Here is a 20,000-nt window from a genome sequence, read left to right on the forward strand (position 1 = left end):
ATTTTTATCTAGATTTGTTAAACAACTTAGAACATATCACCTTTTGTATCAGACAACCCAATTTTTAGGTGAGCAAAAGTATTGGAACATGTGACTGACAGGTGTTTCTTGTTGCCCAGATGTGTCCTGTTAGATTGATTGGTTAAACAATAAATAGTTCTGAATGTCTACTCTTGGTTTTAGCCTTGGGTTTTGCCTGTGAAAACTGCATTTGTGTTATAAAAGATAAACTAATATGAAGACCAGAGAGCTGTCTTTGGGAGAAAAGCAAGCTTAGAAAAGAGGGGAAATCGATCAGAGCCATTGCACAAGCATTGGGGATAGCTTGTACGACAACTTGGAATGTCCTGAAAAAGAAAGAAACCGCTGGCGTACTGAGCAACAGATATCGAACAGGTCGACCAAGGAAACAACCAAGACAGAAACATTGTGAAAGCTGTGAAGAAAAACCTCAAAACATCAGTCAGTGACATCACAAACAATCTCAACAGGACATGGGTGAAGGTATCTCAATCAACCGTTCGAAGAAGACTTAGAGAGCAGCAATATAGAGGCTACACCACAAGATGCAAACCACTCTCCCCATTCGTAAGAATCGGAAGACGAGATTACAATTTGCAAAGAAGTACAGAGATGAGCGACAAAAGTTCTGGAACAAAGTTTTATGGACTGATGAGACCAAGATTAACCTCTACCAAAGTGATGGAAAGGCCAAAGTGTGGAGAAAGGAGGGATCTGCTCATGATCCAAAACATATAAGCTCATCTGTGAAGCACGGTGGAGGAAGTGTCATGGCTTGGGCTTGCATGGCTGCTTCTGGAGTGGGCTCACTAATCTTTATTGATGATGTAACTCATGATGGTAGCAGCAGGATGAATTCAGAAGTCTACAAAAACATTCTGTCTGCCAACTTACGGAGAAATGCGTCCAAACTAATTGGGAGGAACTTCATCATGCAGCAAGACAATGACCCAAAACACACTGCCAACACAACAAAGGATTTCATTAGGGAGAAAAAGTGGAAGGTTTTAGACTGGCCAAGTCAATCACCAGACCTTAACCCAACTGAGCATACATTTCACCTCCTGAAGAGGAGATTGAAGGGAAAACCCCCCCGAAACAAACAACAACTGAAAGAGGCTGCAGTAAAAGCCTGGAAAAGCATCACACAAGAAGAATGCAACAGTTTGGTGATGTCAATGGGTCGCAGGCTTGATGCAGTTATTGCAAGCAAGAGATATGCTTCCAAATATTAAGTGTTATTTGCTTTCATTTACTTAAATACTCTCTGTTCCAATACTTTTGCTCACCTAAAAATTGGGTGGTCTGATACCAAAGGTGCTATGTTCTAAGTAGTTTGACACATCTAGGTGTAAATACCAGGAAATAAAAGCTGAAATTCTGAACTCTTGTCTCATGTTCATCTTTTTATCTCAACCCCAAATGTATTCAGTGTATTGCAAAAACAAAGGAATTGGCCTTGCTGTTCCAATACTTTTGGAGGGGACTGTATGTATTTTCATGTTTTAGACTTCTAAGAAATTGGTCTGCTGTGAGATTGCATAATTTGTGTGAAGTGGATGAAAAAAGGTAGGGACTGTGTAAGATGGTTATTGATCTGTCAAATTATTGGATTCAAATGTTGATGATTTGCACATAATTAATGTTCATCTGACAATAATTTGGAGCCTATTTTACCTATTTGTGTATTTGGAATGTAAGGCGATGGGAGATATACATTACCTGAGATGGCTTGCATCTTCAGTGTTTAAATTATCAGTCTGCCCCTCATTTCAACAAACAAACCATTTACAGAGAGAGCTAGAAGACTGCAGTTTCATCACAGCTTAGAAGAAAAACATTGGCTGTAAATCAATACCTAAATGGAGTATTTTAAACACAGTGAGGGGGCTATTTCTTATAATAGGATACTGTTTCCAATGTGCTCATTTAAAGCATTCCCAAATACAGATTCACATACATGAATGTTTCTTACCATTGTTTTATTGTATTCTTTTATTCTTTTCAAATATATAATAAGCTCCATAATGTTTGGGGCAAAGACATTTTTTTCTTGATTTGGCTTTGTACTCCAGTTTCAGAAGTTTCCTCACACAATGTGGTTAAAGTGTGCATTCTCAGCCTTTATTTAAGGGTATTTTATGTACTTTGCTTTCACTTTGTCACATATTCTTTGCATGCAAAAAAAAAAAAAAGGAATACTTTAAGTCTGTGACCCAGAGACATCACCAGGTGCTGAGTATCTTCTCTAGTGATGCTCTGCCAAGCCTGTACTGCAGCCATCTTCAGCTCCTGCTTGTTTTGGGGGCTAGTTGCCCACAGCATTTCAGATGAATTCAGATTGGGTGAATGACTTGGCCAGTTAAGGATTTTCCAGGTTTTTGCTTTGGAAAAACTCATTTGTTACTTAAGCAGTATGTTTGGGATTATTTTCTTGCTGTAGGATGCTGTAGTGAGCCAGTATCTGTGGCAGCTATATATGCCTATACGACTGGGGCTGTTTGGGTGTTTCTTTTGGTTTCCACACATTGCTCTTGCCATCACTTTGAAACAAGTGAATTAATCTGTCCACAAGACCTTTTTTGTTTTACGATGTTCCATACAGTTGATTTTGTTGAGCCTAAGAAATATTTTGCCCATATTTCTGACTGTTTTTATTTATCTTTTACTAGGCACGACTCCAACTAGGCTGACAAACCAATAACAGGCTCCAAAAGCCATGAAAAGCCTACAATCAAGACTAGATTGTGAAAGCTCTCTTGGAGCCAAGGAAACAATTGAACACACCTAGTAGTAGTAGTCAGAAACACCTGTGCAGGCAAATGGGGGTGTTTAAAAAGTGCTATAATTTCCACATGGTGAAACTAAAATGTATAAAAATGCCCTTTAATAAAAGCTGAGAATGTACACTTCTCCATGTGAGAATTATTTGATTGCAAATCCAAAATTGTGGAGTACAAAGCCAAATCAATAAAAAATATGTCTTTGATATTATTGAGCTCACTGTATTTCAGATTTATGATGCCAACTTATGGTGATACTTTTCCAAGAATGTGCAGAAACTGCCTATTGGTTTCTCCAGTGCTTTAATTGAATAGTTTTTCATAATTAAGTGAAAAGTCTCATCTCTGTTTAGAGACTGAATGACTCCACTACCCCAATAACAACTCTTCAGAAGAAACTTTAATCATGCAGGAGGTTCCCATTGCAATACTAACCAACCCCAACCTTGCATATCTTTCAGCAGTTTTAAATAAGAAGGCTACAGAGTGGAATGGTTGCTTGACTTGCCTCTAAATGTTTGCTCTTTGATCCTGGTGCAGAGCACATTACTCAAATGTAATGTGTGATGTGCTCTGTGCTGAACACTTCTTTTGCATGTAATTTCTCAGATGTACCGTTCAGCTTGTACCACTATGACAGAGGAAATATCATCAGTATTTGTAATGAAATTGAATGTTGATGCAGTTATTTAAAAACATCCAATAAGCATGTCCACATGTTCCATGAATAATTCCATGAATATTCAGATTAAAGTGCATTATAATGCCATATGCCATACTCTGACAGGGCAAAGGTCAATGGTGTTTCAAAACCCGAATCATATTTTTCAATCAACCTGGAAAGATGTTTCAGAACACTTAATGTCATGCCAGATCCTGCTAAACTGTTTACTACTCAATTGGCACCACCTTAAGTGTTTCAATCCGCCTTCTTTTAACAGCGTGTGGATGGAGCTGCATAGATCTCATTTAATCAATGTTACAGCCACTCAACAGCAGGAAGCTCAATATCTGGATTAAATTTTAACACAATGGCACAGTTCAGACTAAATACACTTGTGTATGGTTTGAAGAATTACGCAATTACGCGTCCTAACAAAGATGTGGTATTAGGCTGTTTTTCCAGGCAACCATTTTAAGAAAAGTGCTGAAAGAAAAAGCTCTGAAACACAATAACAGCAACATATTATCCCAAAATATGGGCAACGTACAGTATGCCTTCTCATTTGTTCTAGTTAAATTCTGCAGGGAGTGGTGGTCAGTGGAAACTGGCTCATTAGGATTAAAAGGAGAATTGCAAGAACGAGACAGAAAAGATCTCCTTTTACATGTTTCTCGTGTGGCAGAAGCAAGTGCCTGCTCCTCTTTAACATTTTTTTTTTCAAAACATAAATTGGCTACAGATGATATGTCCAAAGGGTAATATGCTAAAGGAGACAAGATCTGGCCCATATAACATAGGGTACATACGATTTACGACGTAGGCTACAATAGAATTCAGCATGAATTTTCAAAAAATAAAAAATAAAAATAATTATCAATTAACAACATTAGGAATTAATTTGCTGCACTACACCAGTAACCATGGGAAATAATAGCAGGGATACAAGCATTCATTTAAAAGTCATATGGTAGTGGAAGGTTAGGGCTAGGGAATGAGCAAGCTAGCTGAAGTGAGTGAGGACTTGGGTTCAAGGAGGCAGCTAGAGTATGTCCTGATAGACCATAGCTTGTCAGTTAATTTCCATAACCAAGCCTCAAAGCTAGTGCAAGCTAGATTGCAACATTACTGAATGTAGTGATGTAGCTAGCAATCTATCTAGGTCATTTTCCAGATGATGTTTATGGTTTGAGTTTGATGTCATATTTTAGCTAAAATCAATGTGACCTCAATGTTGATGCTCATTTAAATAACGGATTTCTGGTATGACACAAATCAGTACTGGTGTTGACAAAATGTCAAATGTCAAAAATGCATTTATATATATTGAATGCTATGATAGAACATTTACAGCAACATTATTCCATATTAATTTGGTTTGCTACAAGTAACAGTGTGGAGAATCCTACCCTGTTATCCCAGTATCTCCAGCTAGCATATTGTTGTGCTCTTGAAACTTCACCCAGAAGCTTGGCTCGGTCAAAGAAAGGCGAAAAGGGAACGTCAGTATAAGACAAATGTTCAGTTCAAAACAAATTTAGTTGAAACGAACAAGCATTCAAACAAAATGTGTGCTTGTTTTTGACACTGGAACGCAGTGGCACAGCCTATGATTCACTTTGTTTTGGGAGGGCGGGGGTGTACAGTTCTTCACAATCAATCTCTGCATATTTTATGCATATCTAACATTATGTCAGAGGAGAGGAGTGAAGAGCAGGTGGTATCCAATCCACCAGCTACCCAGGACAGGGTGGCCATAGCAAGAGTCTCCAAAAACTGATTAGATTATCTGGAGTAGAAGGGGCTGCTAACAAATCCAGCAGGTAAAAGGTTTCAAATTTACACAGAATACACAACACGTCTCAAGCAGGGACCTTTAATGAGACACGGACAATAGAGAGAAATAGAACAAAACAACGAATGCAGAGAGAAGGGGAGTATAACTTCCACTGGAACTCCAGATGTACCCGTAAATCCTAAAATCCGCTGTCTTTAAATTCTTGGCCTATTATCACTAAGCTCTGAAGGAGCTGTTAAAATTGTCACTTTAGCAAACACCTTAAAATAATCATTATCTAGGGTTGGATATTTATCAGCTGGTGAGGGGCATGACACCTGAGCATGTCTGATGCTTGGGAATGGTTGGCAATACCAAGAATATATGAATTCACAGAATTGCAGAGGCCTCAAAAGTTCAAGCTGCAGCTGTCTGTACAGCTACAGAAGGTTATGCCACTAAGGGCAGGGTGGGTTTAGATAGGTCAGCTTGGCTCGGAGTACAGCTGTTTTGGATGCTCCATGAAAACCAACAAGTTGACTGTGGTCTACAAGTTGTCGTCAATTTGAGACACAAGTCTGTAGAGCTAACTGGACTGTCAAGCGGATTTAAAGAAAAATGCCTCCATCTAGTGGCATCTTTGTAAAGAAGCATTGTAAGGCAGCAACACAGTATTCTATCTAGTTGACATTAACAAGTTTGGCACTTTGATTCTTGCCCACTTGGTCTTCAGTTGTTTAACAATGAGATACTCATCAGGCAATCATCATTCACACATATTATCTATATGGATTACATTGAATTTACTTGCTTTATATTCTGGAATGTCGTTGTAATAACGTACCCTTGGTAAAGGCACCTTATAAATAAATGAATTCATTGAATTTGCAAATTGAATCATTTGTGAAAATCTGGATCATCTATGCTACACACACCAGTGTGTTGCAGGTTAAAGATTAGCTTTGAACAATGGACCAATGCAGAGGGCTGTGATAGTCCAAAGAGGACAGTAGAGGGCAGTGAAAGTCCATCTTCCAGAGTGAGGAAGACCCAACACAGTGATCTCACTCAGTGCATGTGTAAATGCAAAGAAATGCAAGTAAAGAAATTCTTCATTTATATATATAGGGGACGCTCACTTCAGTCATCAGTCACCGTCAATGGGTTACACCCACATAGGTGATGGACAACAGCCATTTTGCAGCAGAATGCTTACCACAAATCAGCTCAGATGGAGAGAGAAGGAATTAGTCAATTATGCCAGGTGATGACAAATTGACCAGAATGAGAGCCAGGCTGGGAATTTAGCCAGGATACTGTGAGAACCCCATTTTCTCTGCAAGTGCCACAAAACTCTTTAATCTTACCAGAAAAATGTAACATGGACAAGGACATCACTTCTGCTTTGGCCAGAGAGAAGACTCACAACTGGCCCACCAATACCACTTCTCAGCAACTTAGGAGGTCTCCTATCCAGTATAAACCGAGCCCAGTCTTACTTAGCTTCAGCCATTAGGCGATGGACAGTTGCAGGGCACTATGATTACTGGCATCATTACTTGCCTCCCTTAATCTTAGTGCATATATTCATAAATTGAAATGTACCATTGGATTAGTGGCTCTCAAACTCAATTCTGGAGACCCTCGTGTATGCTGATTTTTTGTTGCGACCAATTGGATCTCCAGAATTTTAACAAGCATTTTTCTTAATTAGACCCTTTTTCATGTTTCATGGATTATTTACCCTGCAAATCATGTCAGACATAGTTATGCATGCCATGGAATATTGAAGTCCCATATTCATATTGTGCTATATTGCAAATGATTCCATAAAAGAGATTAGTTTTAACTCAGAAAATTACAGAATAATTGGTGAAAGTGTGAACACCTGCCCACTAAAAGTACCCATTTGGTAGATGATGAAAAATGCTAAGACAAGGCAAATGATAATGAGTCAAACCTGCTTTGTATTGAAAAGTTTAAAGACAAAACTAGGAAAGAACTTAAACACATGTGTTCAACAACCTTAATTAAGCAAGAGATTGGCTGTAACAAAAACCAGCATGTGCCAGGGTCCCCAGGGCTGAGATTGGGAACAACTGCATTAGTTCCTTAAAGGTGTTACTGGAGATATTCTGTAAAGTTTTGTGCCTATCTTTCTGACAGGTACAGCAAATGTTGAACCTTAGACTTACACCTAATATTCAGAGGTGGAAAATCCAGAAAGTATAGTCCTATCCAGCATCTTGTTCCAACCACCTGGATTTGCTAATTAGCAGAATTTGTCAGCCAGAATAGGTAGGTTGAACTAAGTAGAACTAGGGATTTCTACTCTCTCACCCCTGGACTTTTTTCAACACTGCTAATATTTGTGTCACATTTATTTCAGTCTGGAGACATGGTTCAACTAGAAGAAAACTTCGCTGGATTTTTTTGTTCTGGGGCTGTGTCTGTTTCTTCTTGACTTTCTTTGTTCCTATTTTAATGAAGTCATGGCTTAGATTTTCATTCAAATGTGCTTCAGATTCTCATAATATTGTCTGTTTATCATTGAACAAATTTCACTGCAGTGTTGCCATAGAAACAGACATTTCCATGATCTGTTTATTTAGTAATGATTTATGAATACTATGACTATTTTGCTACCATTGTGATACATTGTAAAAAAAAAAGGGGGGGGGGGGCAATTTAAAAGAAAAAACCTTTATCTGAGAAAAATATGCAAAATATATCTGACAATTGTGTAAATGTACTTGATATTATTTATTATATAATATTAAATTAAGAAGCTAAGGTAAGGACATTTTTAAAATGTACTGTAAAAACAGGACTTCTTTTCAGAATTAAAGTTAATATTTTCCCTTTTATTTGTCTACAGGCAGAAGTGCTTTCTGCAGGAGTTCAAAAATATCTGTTCAGTCAATCAAAAAAAAAAAAAAAAAACTTTTGAGACACACAAAATATAATGTAATAAAATGTTTGGCAGCATGTGCAGCAAAGTATTATTTTCTAGAGTGTTATTTTGGCCTAGTTGCTTTTTTATTTCAGCCTTAAACAGAAGCTTCATGAATGAAATCAATGAAACAATTATTCAGCAATTACATAATTGTATCAGTAACAAGGAAGTTGTATGAGTGCTCATTCTGAATGCATGTTTATATGTTGTTGCAAATGAACTTGATTGACATCTGTATCAGGAAAAAACATGAATATCTGTTGTTGCTATTTAGTAATTGCAGCGGTAGCAATAGTAGGCTCAGTTTTGTTAGGTGCGTTATTGGCATGGTAGCAGTGCTAACACTATAAGTCATGCTAATACTCTTGCAGTACCTGGAGTAGCAGCAATCGTAGTAGAGGCAGCCACAGCAGTAGTAGTGTAGCTACTGTAGTATTGGTAGCAGTAGTATTAGCAGTAGGAGCATTTGTAATAAATGTAATAAAGTAGTTTTAGTCTCCACAGCAAAAACAGTACCTTTAGCTATAGCGATACTATTGGTTATCCTTGTTGGAGTGCTGTTGCAGTTGACCTTTGGATGTGTAGTTTCTCAAAATGAATGTTTTGCGAAACAGACATTTAAAAACATACATTTGGCATCCTGTAGAGCAACAGACTATTTTCTAATTCAAGTGTTTTTCTTTTATTATTTTTTTAAATTGTTCTGTTGGATGGCCATCTGCATTTCAGTCTTAAATAAATACATAGCCGCCATAAAACAATTGTATTGCCATCAAAAATCAATGAGCAGTCATGTCAATCTATCAATGACTAAGCAGTATGCTTAACATCTAACAAAATTCAGAACTTGAAGAATTTATTAGTGTTCATCTGGCTGGTTTTGATTTTTATGATCTGGGTATGAATTGTACTGTTTGTAATACATCATTGAGTAATGTGAAAAATGACTCACTTTTCCCAGCCATTGAAAGTGGCAAAAAAAATAAATATTTTTTTTATTTTTTAAAATTTGCAATCCCCATCTGTGCTTCTAGTTAAAACAGTGCCTGGGCATGACACCAAGGCAAATACGGCTGCTATGGTTTCATGGTCTGTGTCTGCGTTTTTTTTCTTCTTAAATTTCAGATTAAATAGCTATTAAAGGCATGTTTTATAACCACTTTTATGTGATCGTGTAATTACAGTAACTAGTGATTCTCGGAAGCAATTGAACCGGTCCATTTTGTTTTGTTATCAAGAAAATGTTGAGCAAGGCCGTACAACTGGAAATTTACCCGTGCTATCTGCAGCTAACAGCTGCTGAAACACTGTAAGGAGGGGAGAGGTCAGCGTACAAAGAATGATACAAGTTATTTATGTCTTCCTTGTTTCCACAGACAGTATTTACTGAGTATGTCTGCCTTGCAACTTTGCCAAATATTGCAAAATAAGCAAAGGGGCGGAAAAAAAATAATTTCAGTCACTGACGTCCTCTGCCCTTTTGCCAAATATAGTAGGAAAACTAGAGGTAAATAAGTCACAGCTGAACAGTGCATAGTTTTAAAAACCATGATTAAAAGGTGAAGTATTTTCGAAATGGACTAAAATATTCTTTCGATTCATTCATAGGGTTTTTCAAAGAAATCATTCCTCCATCTAATCATCATCGAATAAAGTGCTTTACAGGAATTACAAAGGTAAAGGGATTTTTTTGAAGCAACGATTTCACAAGCTAAACGCAAAAAATCTGACCGAACTTTAGGGTCCAAAATGCCTTGATTATTTTGATCCTCTAAAATGATATAAAATCTATCAATACATAATTATTTATATTAACACTGTAAATATTTGGCCAGTGATAAAGTTTTGGCCTGGTACTCCAGCACCCTGGATTTGAAATGAAACAATGAAAATGAGGTTAAAATGCTGACATCAGGTTTAAATTTATAAATATCAGGTGATTTGTGTAGAAATTACAGTATAGCCCCCAATATATGGCTCCCCCATTTTAGGGGAGCAAATGTAATTGGAAAAATGAACACAATCTCATATGAACTCATATTTTGTACTCTGTTGTACTCCTTTGAAGTCTATGACCCGTAGACATCACCAGGCACTGGCTATCCTCCCATGATGCTCAGCTAGGCCTGTACTGCAACCATCAGTCCTGTCTTCAGCAGGACTGATGTTCAGCAGTATATTCGGGGTCACTGTCCTGCTGCTAGGTGAAGTGCAGTCCAATGAGTTTTGAGGCACCTGGTTGGATCTGAGCAGATAAAGACATTTCTGTACTCTTCGGAATTCATCCTGCTGCTGTCACGACTCACGTTGTCAATTATGACAAGTGATCCAGTTGCTCAAATCATCACACTACCTCTACCACGTTTTACAGATGAGGTGGGGTGCTATGGATCATGACAGTTCCTTTCTTTCTTCATACTTTCTGCTGTCCATCAATCTGGTACATGTTAATATTTGTCTCATCTGTCCAAGAGACTTTATTCCATGTATTTTTTTTAATGAGACTATTTTGTTCTTGAGGCTTACCAGTGGTTAGCATCTTGTGGCGAACCTTCTGAGGATATGCTGGTGGTGTAGTCTTCTGTTTTTGTTGGTCTTCGACACATCTAGGCCTACATCCAGGAGAGTATTCTTGATCTGTTTGCCAGTTGAAAAGAGGTTTTTCTTTATGGTTGAAAGTATTCTTCAGTCATATACTACAGTGGTCTTCAGTGGTCTACCAGGTTGTTTGCTATTGCTGAGCTTGCCAATGCGCTCCTGCTTCCTAACAATGTATCAAACAGTTGATTTTGACACATGGAACATTTTGGCTAAGACTCAGATTTATTCTGATGTTTCAGCCGCAAGACGGCCTACTTTACTGGCATTGACACTTATCTGGTTCTCGTGCTGAGAGACAACAGAAACAACTCTAAATGCTAATTTCCCACCTAGAATCAACTCTAGACTTTTTGTTAGCTCTGCTATGAATGAACAAATGAAGCAATGACACACTTCTGACAAAAAAACAGCCGAGCAGCCGATTGTCCAATTGCTTTTGGTCCCCTAAAATGGGGGAACTATGTATTAAAAGGGTTGTATTTCCTACACATATCACCTGATATTATTGTTGATATGAATACCCTCAAATTAAAACTGACAATCTGCACTTCATTGTTTTATTTCAAACCCAATGTTCTGTCATACATAGACAACACCTCATTTACTTTATACTGTATCCATGGAAAACCCAGTCATACATAATTTTGGCTAGTTTAGATGCACTCCAAATGACCTATGCTGAGACCAGGGGGCTTCTTCAGATTAATATCTTTATTATATATTACACTGAGGGTGGTAGTTGGACATCTCGATATCTCCATAATTTCAAAACCAATCATACCATTTCACCAGTGGACTATAATCTCCATGGGCTTGCCAAATAATCTTTTTGGTATAGTCATGTAACACAAATATTATGTTGTGTACACCCCCTTTTAGCATTAAAAATGACAACTTTTCTTGTGAGAGATTTGCACCAATATAGGTAGGCTATGAAAAACACAAATGTAATCAATAAATAAATTAAAGACTGTATTTGTATCCTATAACATCTGAAACTGTATTTCATTACCTTACTTTGTGTGAACTCTTAAAGCTATTGAGACTGTTAGGTGTAGCCTACCCCTCGCTATGTTTGCTTATTTTCCCCACTGACGGGGTTAAATGTAACATTTCACTCCCAGGACTTTCGGTCTAATTGCTAGTGAATGGTTCGCGTCAGACATTTAATTATGGTATGAAATCAGAGTTTGTACTAAAAATGAATTATCTAGCTCAAGTAATATTTTCAGAATTGAACCAACCAAATACAAAAACGTACTTATTTACCCGATCTCCCCTATCATAACTTCAATTCGCACTGAAGTAAACAGGAAGATTATTAAAGATGCCACAAGGACCCGTGATAGCCTATATCACAAATATTGGCATGGCTAGGGGGTGTTGAATCTTAAGCACTCTGCCCAGGGGTGAGTACATGTTGTTAGAAGTACTGTAGACATACACAGGGCTGCAGCTGTTGCCAATGGTCTGCGCTGATACATCTTGATGGAGAGCAGGCTGATGGTAGCGTTAGGGTTCATAAATTTAATTTCCTGTCTTAACGGTTTTGGCAAATTCAAAAATTTCACCAAAAATATGTGTGATTAATAATTGAAAAAAAAAAACGATTTGTTTTCTTTCAACTCTTATAAGTGAAAACAACGACCTGCTTTAAATTGAGGGTTAACAAGACATGTACTGTCACTGTCTCTCCTCACTGCCTACCCCATTATATGCTCGCCTTCTGAGAGATACTGAGCTTCACAGTGCTGGGTTTCACCATTCACACCACCATTGTTATCGTTAAGGTCACAAAGAGGAAAATTAAAAGACAACTGGGTCCTTTGAAAAGCAGACATGCTGGGTGGGAGAGGTGTGGAGGAAAGCTTGGGCTAAAATGTGCCAATTTGGGCCTGGACTACACTGTGCATCACAGCACAGAGAACAGAGACAAGCCCTTCTGCAGGGATTGGTTCTTCTACAGCTGTGGCCTGAATAATCCATGTGCACACCATGTACACAATGTACACGCCAGGGAGACAGAAGCTATTCTTTTCAATGGAAGTACTCGTAATTACACTGTTCCCTCCACGGAAACAACCGCTCATACAGCGCATGCAGTGGTGAGCACAAAAATAGGCATCAATATATTTTTATTATCAACTATAGTGACGTAGTTGTGGAAACTGAGGGGGAAAATATGCAGAAGTGGAAAGACCAGGGGTCAGAAAGTAAAAGTCCTGTCGTATGTTTCTTTTACCATGAACTCAGCAGGCTGATTTCACTAATTAATTCTTTCACCTGACTGAAGAATTGTGCTAATTAGCAAATCCAGGTGATTGGAGAAAAATACTGGGGAGGACTTCTACTCTCTGAACCTGGATTTTCCACCTCTGAAAATATGAAGCCACAAAGATGAAAAAACCTTGTTCACCTCAGAGTAAAAGCTGGTATTATGCAGCAGAATGTCCTAAACTGTTGTTTAGAAAAGTCTGTTAAATTTATTTCACTCCATAAATTATACATTTACCATCAACTTTTGATAGCTAACTTGCAAGACTGACTAACTGGCTAGCTTGCTATTAAACTTACTAGCTTGCCAGATAATTGTCTTCTGTTGGGATTTTGGTATTCTCATGTAAGGTCATGAAACATGCCTTGCAGTGGGTAGGAAATTTCCAAGGAGGTGAAGAGCTTCTTTGTTAGATGTGAAAGCCAAACCCTGTCTCTGACTCTACTAGGTAGCAAACAATCACTCTGTCAAAAGGCCAGGTCTATTTGCAAGGTAGAATATCACACTTTTCAGGTAATGTGTGATTATGTCTGGCAAGCACGATCTCTATAGTATTATGCCCATTTCATTTTCATCAATCCTAATTCTATCCAATTGGACACTGTGGAGCATATGGGCACTTACCTCGCACGTAATTAGAACATCTTTGAGCTTGTGGATACTCAAGATGGCGGCATATTATTAAGCTAAACACAAAAGATTGTTTACCCTTCCATAATGTATTAATTGTAATTGTCAATAAACAATATCTAAGGCTGGGTGTTTTTCACAGAACAGTCACGGCAAAGTTGTTGAAAATCACAGAATACTGAAAAAGGCAAAAATCTTGGAGTGTTTTTAAAGAACATTTTTTTAGTAAATTAACCAATAGATCTCATGCGTAGTGGTGGGAATGATTAAAATAGCATGCACAACTGTAGCAACTGTAACAAAAATGTTGGCACTAGTAACAAATACGTAATTGATAGGCTGGTGTTAATCGCTTCGTTCCATCACAGAACATGATATTTGTCTAGAAACAGAGCATTCTCAATAATAATAAAACAGGGTTACTGTGTGTCTGTTTTTATTTCTTTGAAGTTTGTTTTGGTACATGTTGTAGCCTACATTGTGAGGTTTGACTCTTTCATGGAGCGGCTGTTGTCACTGGCAACAACACTGTTACAGGAGAACGAGCATTTGGCATCAACATTTGACAGGGACCGTCAATCATCTGATCGCAACAACTGACTCGGTTATTTTAAGGTTTACAGTTGCCATTCAGAACAACCGAAAAAGCACTAAAAACTGGGAAAATTGTCAAAATGGCAAAAACAACTGCACAATTAAAAGCAGGGTTTTGTGTTTAATTATATTTCATCAGTACTATAGACTAGTTCTCAGTGCTGGTTTTTGTCCAACCACAATTGCAATACCAGAATTTTAACAAGGTGTTAATTTTCTTTTCATGTTTTTTTTATTTTTTATATCATGTTCTTACCACCTCTAAAAAGTGGTTACAGCTGGGGCAGTGGTTTTTTCCACTTTTACGTGGAGCCTTGATAGGCCTATTTTTTTAGCAGTGTGTAGCAGGTATTTGATTTGCCGGTACTTAGGCTGCATAAATACAATGTTTGCTTCCCTTGATCTGGTCCTAAAAATACTTATTTCAAGAATGGAAAAGAATGTTAGTACAGCAAGAGGCTGTCATTAAAGTGGAAAGCAGGGGACCAGAACAGGAGGGTAATCCAAACAAACTGCACCGACACAAACTGACAATGGAATGAATGTGGCACAATTAAGAAAGTTTATTTGAAATGGCATTTTTCAGCATTGGTATTGATTTTGAATTGCAATCAATATACTGAATTAATTCCATTAATGAATAGACGGGCAGGACCAAGTGAACTGGCCTAAATCTTTCGCCTGTGGCGCAGACTTCCTGGGCTGCCCAGAAAATGCAGTCTCGGTGGTGCACGCAAGGTTAGTGTTTCCATATTTTCCCTGGTTGTCATGTCAAATTGTTGAGCCAAAGGCTAGCCCTTTGCTTAGACGCAAACTATACCTGACTATCAGTATTTCCATACAGGAACAAACCACATCAGTCTCCTGATCACCTGCATGCCATATTATTACATGGTTAATTTGTGATGAAGACTGTAATACATATTTTGCATTATAAACTTTATTTCACTCTAACTCAGTTGTGTTCAGTTCAGCTTTTGATTTGGCTCAGCTGCCATGTAGTACAAGCCATTTGTCACTCTGCCAGTATATGACCATAAAAGAGTCATTGTTTTGTTTAAGGCCATGCCATCAAAAAAATTTTTTTTAAGCTGAACATTTACATTTGCATATATGTAGCACAACAGACTTGTATTGTACTGATTGGCTCATGTAATTCAGCAGAGGATAAGTAAGCTTATTTTACTATTCCTGTTACTCACATCCACTCTGTCTAGCATTGTGTGCTAGCTCACCTGCTTTGGACATTCCAGAACATTCTACTGCATATTATTGTATTTAGGGTAATGTTACAATAAATAAGAGTGCAGGTATGGCATATTGCTATGCTTGCTGGATGACAAACATCCTCAGAAAGACTGCTGGTTTGAATATATATGAAACATTCATATCTCAATATTGCACTGGTGCACGCCAACCATGCTAATTCCTATAATGTGTATTCCTTACCTTTGTAGAATGTTCCATGAAACGGTAATTGAAATGTTTGTATCAAAGTGCCATTACGTAAAGAAAGCCTTTACATAACAACCCAGCCAGAGGCTTGGGCTTGAATTTATTCAGAAAACAATATGCTGTTACACATAGCTGAACAGCCGGGTGCCAAAAGTATACACGTGAAGATACTGGATTTTTTTTTCTCTCTAGTTGTTAGTATTAGAACAATTCTGCTTTAGCACTGTATGCTAAATAACCCTGTGGAAATCAAGTTCAGAAATTGTCTGCCCTCTTGGGCAATTCCGTTCGTTGTGAAGGCATTTTATTTTGTCGCAATAATATGCATCTGGGACTAGTGCCTCCTGTTTCTTAGTGCTAGCGTGAATGCCTAGTAAGAGTTTAATCCATTAAGGTGTCCCAGACAATTGTGATGAATGTCTGTTCCTGACAAGCTTGTGTTTTCTTTATTGATTCCCAAAACTCCTAGGTCCTCACAGTAGCTGATCTCTGTCATGTTGACTGGTCGAGAGGTGTGATGAATTGTTCCAGAATCTGTATGGATTTATAAACACACTTAACAATCCAATTTTAAAATGCAACCAGTAATTATTTTTAGAGTACACACACACTGCCTCTGCCATCTTCCTCTGTTCAGACATACTTGCCCTTTAAATGGAATTAAGCTGCAGCTCAAGTTCCTGCACACTAAAAGGCATCGTGATTTTTACTGAATCTAAGTGGTGTGTATTCATTTAACTTGAGCTGACCATGTACATTTTTTTCTTTTTTTTGCGGTATAAATTTGTGAGAACATCTGTAAGAATGCCCATTTGTAGTAGTACATTATGTGATGCATGCCTTTATGGGGTACATCAGATGAACTTGGGGCACATTAAGTAGTATACTGTCAGAAACATGATAACACTTCTGCTCATACCTCATGTGATAATGCAACTGGTGCCAAAATATTATTTTCTGGCATAACAGTATTTGTGCAATTGATCTAAGAACACAAAAATGCAAACTTATGCCTTTGGTTTTCCTCTGATTAATTCAGTTGGCAAAGTACTAGTTAATGCCTTGACTTGTTCACTGCAGAGAGAACGGTTTGGCAGTGTTCAAATTCCTTCCTGGTAAATAACAGCTCTTAAAAGTTCAAGATTCTCTCAAGCCACATATAAAACCTGAACACTTCTGTTTTGCAGGAACAGGGAACTGGCCCTCTGATGACCCACATCTTTGCTCATTCATCAAAGCTTTGACTAGCTTTCAAATGGAAAACAAACATACTGTTTGTCTATCTGGGTAGTGCGCTCGGCATTCAGGCTGTGCTTCGCCTGCTTTGCACCATTTATATTACTCCTGAATACCAGATGGACTAAGATCGCCAGTAGCGTTGTATTTGTGTCCCATATTTCAGCCAGATATCTTTATTCCAAGAGAGATGCCTTTTATCCCATACGATGCGCTTTGGTGAATAATTTAAATCCAATATGGCTACTGTGCATGGCATATGTAATTAATTAGCTAAATAAACGACTGTATCAAATTAATAACATTGCACACATTACACCACCCGCTTCTGGCCAACAATTTCACCTGCCAAGAGTTCAGACTGAGATCTATCCACCACTTCCTTGACCTCTGACCTTTCCCAGATTTTCTTGCAGGGTAAGAATGCCTTGTGCATTGAGGGGTTTCAGAAGAAGAAATTACATGAAGATAATGTGGATGGATTTAATGAAAATCTCAGTGGAGATGATAATTTGGAGAACAAAATGAAGAGTAAACTGGCTGTAACTATGATGGTATTTTAAATAATTTTCCATAATAACACTTATGCATTAACAGAGAAGGCTGCTTTCTGTCAGTAGTATGGCTCTTTATGAATTGCTATCTATCTTGGTAGACTCATGTGTAGCCTGCATAAATACAACTGTGCATCCTGCTAAGACAATAGTGTATAGGTGAGTGACTACAGGGTGCAGATATCCTGAGTTATACAGTATGTGTATGTTAGGACCTTAAAAATGCTAGGTGTGTGGTGTTAAGGTGCCAGGTTACAATGTATGCAGTTTATTGTTCAGTGAGATCAATAATAATGACACTATACTATGGTGCAAAATGTGAGTGGTGAAATGGCTATACACATATGCACAGGAGACCATGTTGATGAATCTCCCCGGACCATTGTACTTCTCTCCTTATATACAAGACAAAAATCCCAAGACATAACCATGACAAAACAGAACAACAATGATCCTGTTTACACTATCTCTGTAAGCATAGCACGCCGGGCTACCTTTGTAGCTGAGACACCAACTTTTTCCCCATCACATCAGCTTTCCAATAATACAAAACACGATTACATTGTATTATGGAGAACCTAAATTTTACATAATGCTGATCCAATTGGTTGTTTTGTAACTGAGCACTGTCTCTTTATCACACCTGCTGACTTCCTGTCAGCACAATAAACAGTCTGTTTTCTTTTGGAGGTCTGATAAGGAGCACACTTCCGCCTTATAGTTTAATGTGCCAAAGCATATAAATGCACCTTCGCAGCAACAAAGTCATTGTAGACCGCAGAAGTACTCACACCATGGCAGACAAACAACTTTTATGGACAGAATTTACCAAAAAACATATTTATATCCTTCTGCTTACTGACATTATTTAATTCATTCATAAATTAAAAACATAATTGATACTTAGTGTTAACATAATTTTTCCAGACAAAGAAAGACATGCACAGACGCCTCAGATACATCCACATGGTAACTTTTGTCATTTGAAAGTATCTTGAAATTTGTCCAATTTCAGCACCTGAAATATAAATTCACTAGATATGCTCATCTCCTCAATATAGAACTAAGAAAATCTATATTACATATATTAAAGCTGAATATATAGGACCCTGTATTCATGACAACGTTACCCTGGGCACACCTGTGCACAGGTGGAATTGCTACAGTAGTTTTAACCCCCAGCGACACGTCCATGTTGTCTGCACCAGGTCTGGTAGCGATGTAGTCACAGGAAACCCGTTTGTGTCAGCCTGGGTTGGGCACTGCAATAGGCGGCATGTCAGTTAGAAAAATTTGTCACTGAGCAAGTTTGGTGTTCAATATTGTGTTTGACTTTCAAACCAACCAAAACCAGGTTTAAACTCAAATTCTACTGCATTATGCTATTTTGGTGGTGTTATGAATGTGCCACCCATAAGAATACATGAAAACTAAACATAGATAGAAGAAACATTTTGCTTGCTTCAATTTGACTATTGGATATGCAAGCTGTGCAGTCCAGTGCACCTGTATGGAGGCCATCAATGCCCTGTAAGCACATACATTGCTGCAACATCTACACAATGTAATAAAATTATTTGGTATGACAGTATTTAGAGCATTTGCTCAGTGGCCCTACGTCGCCGGGACATTGCTGTTCAATGGATCATTGGAAAGTTAAAATGAGTTTCAGATGTGTGGACTGGTTGGAATGCACATTACAACATAACCCTCAGAAAGTCAGTGCATTCTTTGTGGGGTGCTGTATTCCACATAGTATGATGTTAGGAACTGAGCCTGTAACTATGGGTTCAGTTCCCAAAAAAACACACAACAGAGCATGGACTGGTTGCCTGCAGAGTTCTTCCTCTGGTGTGTGTACTTTCACCTAATCAAGTTTCATTAGGTCTGTAATTAATGAAATTTAGTTAAAGTGGTGATTTTTATTTTATTTTTGTTTATTTTAAATAGTGGCACAGTATTAAACAAAAACTGACAACAAAGAAACAAACACTGGCATATAAATGGAAAATATATTTTGTTTGAGGTGAAATAATTAGAAAATTAGGACTATCAGTCTCACCTTAATTTTGCTATCAGGAGCTCATGGTTCATGGAGTCGCTCTTAATGGAGCCTTTTATAACATGCTTGCTCTTTGGCCATGACAAAATTAGCATTTGGCGCTAAGGCACTGTTTTTAAGGGGAAAGAAATGGGGCAATCTGATTGGCAATAATGTTCCAAACCCCCAACACAATCGCAGGAAATTTTTCCCAATCAAACCATCCTCTTTAACAACTATGGCATGCTAAAACCTGGCATCACGAAATTGCTGAAATTGAGTTGGACACACCGTAATACTCCAGCGCCTCAGTGCTAATGTTTGAAAATTGCGCCTGGACTGTGTCGCTAGTGTTAACTGCAAGTAAATTGTAATTTACTGTATTAACAAATGCATCTTTTCTGTGCCTGTTATTG

At 37.9% G+C, this 20,000-nt stretch overlaps 1 protein-coding gene and 1 long non-coding RNA gene across 3 annotated transcripts in view; both read left to right on the forward strand.

Moving 5' to 3' along the window:
- The first annotated feature begins 7,225 nt into the window (after positions 1 to 7,225).
- On the forward strand, positions 7,226 to 9,449 carry LOC135252042 (uncharacterized). 2 transcript variants are annotated; one of them, XR_010329279.1, is made up of 3 exons: positions 7,254 to 7,540; positions 7,632 to 7,757; positions 8,121 to 9,449. It is a non-coding gene; the product is annotated as an uncharacterized LOC135252042 (long non-coding RNA). The 2 variants fall into 2 exon arrangements; XR_010329278.1 differs by lacking the exon at positions 8,121 to 9,449 and having other exon boundaries at positions 7,226 to 7,540; positions 7,632 to 8,109.
- Positions 9,450 to 14,942: 5,493 nt separating this feature from the next.
- Positions 14,943 to 20,000, forward strand: part of xirp2b (xin actin binding repeat containing 2b) — a 68,019-nt gene continuing 62,961 nt past the window's right edge. Inside the window, exon 1 of the mRNA XM_064327444.1 lies at positions 14,943 to 15,036. The gene's annotated coding sequence lies outside the window, so the exon portion shown is untranslated. The remainder of the gene's footprint in view (positions 15,037 to 20,000) is intronic.

This window comes from Anguilla rostrata, chromosome 3 (assembly GCF_018555375.3).
Source record: "Anguilla rostrata isolate EN2019 chromosome 3, ASM1855537v3, whole genome shotgun sequence".
In the NCBI taxonomy this organism is placed as follows: Eukaryota; Metazoa; Chordata; class Actinopteri; order Anguilliformes; family Anguillidae; genus Anguilla; species Anguilla rostrata.